This window comes from Pteropus alecto, unplaced genomic scaffold (genome assembly GCF_000325575.1).
Source record: "Pteropus alecto unplaced genomic scaffold, ASM32557v1 scaffold57, whole genome shotgun sequence".
NCBI lineage: Eukaryota > Metazoa > Chordata > Mammalia > Chiroptera > Pteropodidae > Pteropus > Pteropus alecto.
In genome coordinates, this window is record NW_006442508.1 from 509,469 (window position 1) to 515,884 (window position 6,416).

Sequence of the window (6,416 nt, forward strand, 5' to 3'; positions counted from 1 at the left end):
AGGGCGGTGATCCACCTGGGCGACGTGGCAGCCATTCCTTACTCCGCGAGACCCCTCCCCATTCGGCCGCCCACCCGCCCGCCCTCTCGCGGTCGTCAGCTGAGAAGCTGCTTTTCTACAGCTGGACTGAGAGCGGCAGTGTCTCCTCGCTGGGCGCTCGTCGCGCGACTCCCCCCCCCAATCCCGCGACCGCTGGTGTTCGAGGGGCCGAGCGCCGCTCGAGAGAGCGCAGTGGCGGCGGGAAAGGGTTGCAGACCGACCCGCGGCTCGGAGTTGCTCACTGGACGCCACAGCCCCGGTGTCGACGCCAAGAGCAGGTAAAGGCGGCGAGTGGGAAGCAGGACGGCGGGTTCGGGGTGAGGGTCTTGGAGGGAAGGGATCCCAGGGCGCGGAGCCGAAACCCGAAGCCTATGCAGTGGCGGGCTGCGCTGCCACTGAAATCGAAAATCCCAAACGGGGGCTAAGGGGCCCGGCGGGCCCGGCGCCGGCCTCCAGCCCGGCCCGTGCCGCCTGGACGGAGGGGAAGTGAGGCGTCGGCGAGAGGAGGGCCCTGGCGCGCAGCCCGAGGCCGGGCGGGGGCCGCAGCCGCTTCCTCGGCCTCCCAGTGCCTGGCGGGCTTCCGGGTCCCAGACACACCCCTCTTGCCCCTTGGGGCTTTTTTTCCCGATGGGTTCCGGCTGGGGCTTGACCTCGCGCGGGTCCGAGCGTCTTCGGTTTTTCCCTGGCAGAGTCTTTTTGGAACTTTGGCCCACCCTTCCGAGCACGTACTCCTAGCAAAGCCGTTTATTTACTCCTTCAAATCCGAACAGCCGCTTATTCCAGACACGTTCTGATTTTGGATATTGCGGGGAGACATTTGCGCCTCTTCGACCCTGATCCCCATCTTCCTCCCCCATCGCAACTTAGGCCCTCGCTGGAACCCTTCTTGAACCCAGCTGTCATCTGGACCCTCTCCAAAATGTCCTTTTGGAAATCCATTTTCCATGGAGTGAGTCATCTGAGCGGAAGCAGTTTATTCCTTATGCTTTTTTTGATTAAAACAGTCCCCCGCCCCACCCCCGAAAGAGTAATTTTTTAAAAAGTGTAGATGCCAGGTCTAGGTCAGTGTTGTCTTTAAAGAATTTTCTTTTCGGCAACAGTCTTTAAAACTGGGATTTGATATTCGTGGCACCGATAGATTTGTTCATATTCTCTCCATGCAGCGGTTGTAATGTCTCCATAGCACAATTCTGACTTAAAGGCAGGATTGGCTGGTTTTCCTACTCCACATCTTTAAGCCAATCAAGAAGCGAGTCTGGCCTGGAGACTGGTTAACTCAGAGAAGGTGGAGGTTGGTTGAGTTCAGAGAAGACAATCCTAGACATCAACCTGGTCTCTCACAGAACATTGATTTGCAACTGCTCTCTTCCCCCACTTTTTTTTTTAATGTTATTTTTTCATCCCAGCATCAGTCTTTTCGTTCTCGTTTTTATTTCATTGTTTTTCTCTCAAACACCAAGTTCTCTTTTGTAACTCGTTTTAACTCCTATCCTTCAGTTTTCAGTGAAAGAATCCTTACATGCTTGAAATGTAAACATCATGTGTTTTGTGTTTTGATAATCAGCTTTGTTTAATTTCCTTTTTTGATCAGAAATTAAATCAATTTTTAGTTCTTATGCCAGAGCCTTTATTATTTAAGTGGTTGTGCTAGGATGGGGGGCTGCAATGGTGGAGATGGTGTGAAGAATAGGAAAGTAATGGCTGCTTTCCTACAAGGAGGCTGCACTTTAGTTCATGAAAAAAGACTAAGGCATAAAACAAACTCCAGTACGAATCAGCATATAGTATTTGTGAATGTCAATTTGTGTACCTGTTGACTTTAGTTGTTTTGAGGAAAAAAGTAAACAGGATGAGAGTACTGGACTTTGTAGAAAAAGTGGATTTATGATAATTTTTTTTTTTATTAAAGTGGGTATAGTATCTTGTACATAATAGAGGCTAAATATTTTTTTAGTGTAGGTGCATTTTTTAACAGGATTTTTCTTGTTTTAAAACCTGTTTTCATGATTATTATGGTTTTGCATGTCTTTTGATAAGCAAAGCAGTAACCATTTAATAGTTAATGTGAATTTTTAAAAATAGTTACCATCTTTGCTTTCCTTTCTTTCAGCTTTTTATCTGCAAACTTAGTGTCTTGGGAAGAATCTTTGTGAGCTCAAGCATCGAATCTTAACAGATCATTGTTAAATGCCTTTAGAAGTAGTTTATGTTAGGAATTAAAGAGATTGAACTTTTTACTTTTATTTTGTAGTTATTTGATCTTCCTCCCTTTAATCTCCATCCCCCACTTCCACCCCTGACCTATGGATGTTGCGGTTTCTCCTGAAGAGCTGGATCTCTGAAGGCGGGGCATCTCCTTCTACACCCTTGCAGTGTGCACCCGGGGCCTGGCGCACCTGGACCACGTGGCTCCACCTGGGGTGTGAACCCAGGACCTTCTGCGTGTAAAAGCAGATGTGCTAACCACTACACTATGTAGCCACCCATTATTTGATCTTTAATTGAAATATTTTCCTTGGTAGTTCTTAACTAGCTGGGCATTCCACTGCATTACTATCGATGTCATGTATGATGTCATAAGGGTGGCAGCTGTCGACATTGTAGCCCATAGACTGGGCAGTCTCTAAGATCTCTTTAATGGTTCCAGAGAGTTCTCTTGCTAAAGATCGGTGCTGCATCTGTTTGGCAGTGTTGACAGTCTCATCAAAACTGATATTTCCACTGTGCTTAATGTTTTTTGTTTCTTTCTATCTTTCGGCAGTTCTTTGAGGGCTTTGATGATCAAGGCAGGGGCAGAAGGTACTACCTCAATCTGGGCCTGTCTGTTTTGAATGGTTGGTTTCACTGTAATCCTCAGAACCTTCTGATCACCAGTTGCTCTGGCAATGTCATCACCATCGTTTTTTGGAGACAGGACCAGGGGGCTGATCTTGGGGGCAGGGCAGATGTAGGCTGACTCCCCCACTGGTGTACCTCAGGTGGGGTCAAACTTCAGTGGTGTGGTGGAGGCAGCTAATGTTGGATGAACTTGGATTCCGGACGACCGAAGAAAGTTGCACCTTGGCCTCCTGCCAGCCAAAAACCGAAAAAAAAGAAAAAAAATTTGCCATGTGAGGCAGTAAGCCAGATGTCATTAACATCCTTATCGCCCCCATTCTCATAGTAATAAAATGTCTACCTTTTATATATCTGTACAGTAGTCCCCCTTATCTGAAGCTGCAGTTTCTCTGGTTTCAGTTACCCGTGGTCAACTATGGTCCAAAAATATTAAATGGATAATTCTAGAAATAAACAATTTATAAGTTTTAAATTGCATACCTTTCTGAATACCTCACTTCATCTCATCATGTAGGCATTGTATCATCTCACATCACAAGAAAAATGAGTACAATAAGATATTCACGTATCTTTTATCACAGTATATTGTTATAATTCTGTATTATTAATCTGAGCTTAATTTATAAATTAAACTTTGTCATAGGTATGTACATATAGGAAAAGTACATGCTATATATAGGGTTTGGTACTATTTGCAGTGTCAGGCATCCATTGGGGGTTTTGGAATGTATTCCCTTCAGAATAAGGGGGGACTACTGTATTGCTTTGTCACCTGCTTAGTATTTCATTTTCCTTATATAAAGTCATATACAGATTTTAACATTACTCTGAATTTTAATTTATTGAATTTACTTTTAAGTACCTTCCTAGCCACTGTACTAAAGTCTTTAATGTATGCCTAGATGGAAGGTTGGCAGGCTGTTGGGAGAACCTCAGCATTGATTAGATTTCTGGATTTCTAGATTGAGGTTAATCAATTTGTGCTATTCAGAGTCACATAACTTCAGAAATTAAAAGAGCATTTTATTAATTTCCATGAGGAATAAACTGGCTAAGCTAGGTAAGTTTTTGTGACTGTTAGTGGTATTACTGGATCAAAGAACAAACACGTGGCACTTGCCTGAGCACTAGCTCTGGGTATGCGAATTTCACTAAACTTTACTAGACTGATGGTGGGCACTATTTTTCTAAATTTGGATTGTCTGTTCATATCCTTTGATTATCTGTTGGATCTAACTTTTTCTTAAAGCTTTGCGCAAGACCTAAACATATGGTTATGGTTTCTTCTTGAAAGTATTTTTCTCTAGTTTGCTGTTTCAGTTTTTGGTTACTTTTAATTGTCAGAAGTTTAAAATGTTCATATGTGAATCTATCATTCTTTTCCTTTATCATTGCTTCATATATCCAAATTAAGAAATTTCATTGTTCTATAGATGTGATAATCAGTTTTTTCTAATATTTTAAAAACTAACTGTAATCAGAATTTATTTTAGTATAAAGTGTGATGCCACCTTAACTGTTTTACAAATGTTTTCATTTTAACACTATTAATAAATTCTCTTACTTTCTTGTTTTAAGAAAGCCTAGCTTGTTACATACAAATATTGAGATATAGTTGGCACTCTTTTTGGACTCTTGACATTTCATAATCTTCCATCTTTTATTGGCTTTTTTAGCGGTACCACTTAATTTTACTGTTACTTTCATAAGACGCTCAAAAAGTAGGTTGAATTTCCCGGTTTTTTTTTTTTGTTTGTTTGTTTAACAATTATATATGTTCTTTCTTCATTAATTTAAGAATTAGTTTGCGAGACTGACATGAATAATATTTAAATTTTCTGTCTGAAGCAGGGCATCTGCCCTTGAATTTATTGTTTCTTTTGTCTGGAGTATTTTCACTGTTCTCCCTGTTTTCCTCCCCCTAACTGTCTGCTAATCTATTTCAAGATTTAGGTGATATTTATTAGTCTTCCTTTCCCTAGCAGAAATATCACTCTTTGTATTATTTCTAAACCTTTGATGTATTTCCATTATGCACTTTATTGTGAGAAAGGGAAGAATTCCCCATTTCTTCCTGTGGTTCTTTTGGCTGCTTGAATGATCGAATAGACACGAGAGAGATTGACAAGAGAAAATAAAATTTAATTTCATGAGCAGGGGAACTCCACATACATGAGAGGTTCAAAGATAAAAAGAGAAAATGAGGTATATATGACATTCTGAGTTAAGGATGAGAGAAGGCACCTTGGAGTTTCAGAGTATTATTGCAAGATGATAAGAACAAACGTTCAGTAATTAGTAGTTTGCCCTGCCATATAGATAGGTCAGAAGAGGTTATTTTTGATAACCTCTTATCATGGGCAAGTCCCCTACTTCAAATTCTTAGTAGTTAAAGGATGGGGGACAGAAGTTTCTCTTGAGCCTGCAGTGTCTCAGTTGCCTTTAGCTCAAAATAATTCACAATACTGCATGAGCACATTTTGAGGTGGCTCTTTATGAACCCTTAGACTATATTGAGCTACCTCCTCCCTCTAGTAACTGAGCTTCACTGAATCTTAACTCATTTTTTTCCCTTTGCTCTACACTGGTCCCAACACTAGGTATGTAGGTATTAAATAAATATTGATGTGAATAAAGGAGATTCTACTTTTAAATATATTTTTGTCTATAGGCTGTTAATTCTCTAATCTCCAACCAAAAGCCATTTCCTATAGGTGGACATATATCATTTATGTTCATGACATGTCCATTTGTATGCTCCCACACACACCTCAAACTCAGCATATCTGAAACTAGTTATCAACTTTCCCTCTCCCATCCTTAAACTAAAAATCTGAAACAAACTACCTGTTTTCTGTCATCTTTCTGTGGGAAGATTAAATGAGATACTGCACGTGTGGTAAGAATTCGGTGAATAGTAGACACTGCTAATAACTTAGCAGAAACATTTCCTTTCACATTCTGATTGATCATTGAGCCCTGTTGGATTTTTTCTCCTTCACATCTCTGGAATCTCTGCCTTTTCTTCATCCCCAAGACAACCATTCTACTCCACGGTTAGCATCATCTCTCACCTGAATGGCTGCAGTAGCCTCCTAAGCATTTATCCTCCTTCCAGTCTTGGATTGGACATCCATTTTTCCCATTGTAGCCAGAGTAACACATTTGAGCATGTAACTCCCCTGCCAAAAACCTTTTTTTGTGGCTTTCAGTTGCCTTCAGGAAATGTCTGAACTTTACTTGGCTTTCAGGATTTTCATGGAATGGCTTCTATTTACCTCTTCAGCTTCATCCTTTGTCACTTTCCCTTCACCTCAGTGCACTAGTCATATTCAATTACTTGCATTTCTTCCTTAAGATGCCAAGTTAAATCTAGGCCTCAGTACAGAAGCTTCACTATATCTGAAATGTGTTTCTTGTTACCCTCCTTTTGGTTCTGTTAACTCATACTTCTTCTTCAGGTCTCAGTTTAGGTTATACTTCTGTGGGGAAGCCCTCTTTGATTCCTCAATGGTTGGTTACTCATGCCTTCCAGATAT

The 6,416-nt window shown here is 41.4% G+C and overlaps 1 protein-coding gene and 1 pseudogene across 7 annotated transcripts in view; one reads left to right on the forward strand and one right to left on the reverse strand.

Annotated features, from left to right (window-relative positions):
* The window catches only part of N4BP2 (NEDD4 binding protein 2), a 91,554-nt gene that overhangs the window by 678 nt on the left and 84,460 nt on the right, over positions 1–6,416 (forward strand). For all 7 annotated transcript variants that reach the window (XM_025040211.1, XM_025040206.1, XM_025040205.1 and 4 more), the window contains exon 2: positions 122–317. The gene's annotated coding sequence lies outside the window, so the exon portion shown is untranslated. The remainder of the gene's footprint in view (positions 1–121; positions 318–6,416) is intronic.
* Positions 2,293–3,169, reverse strand: LOC102881156 (annotated as a pseudogene).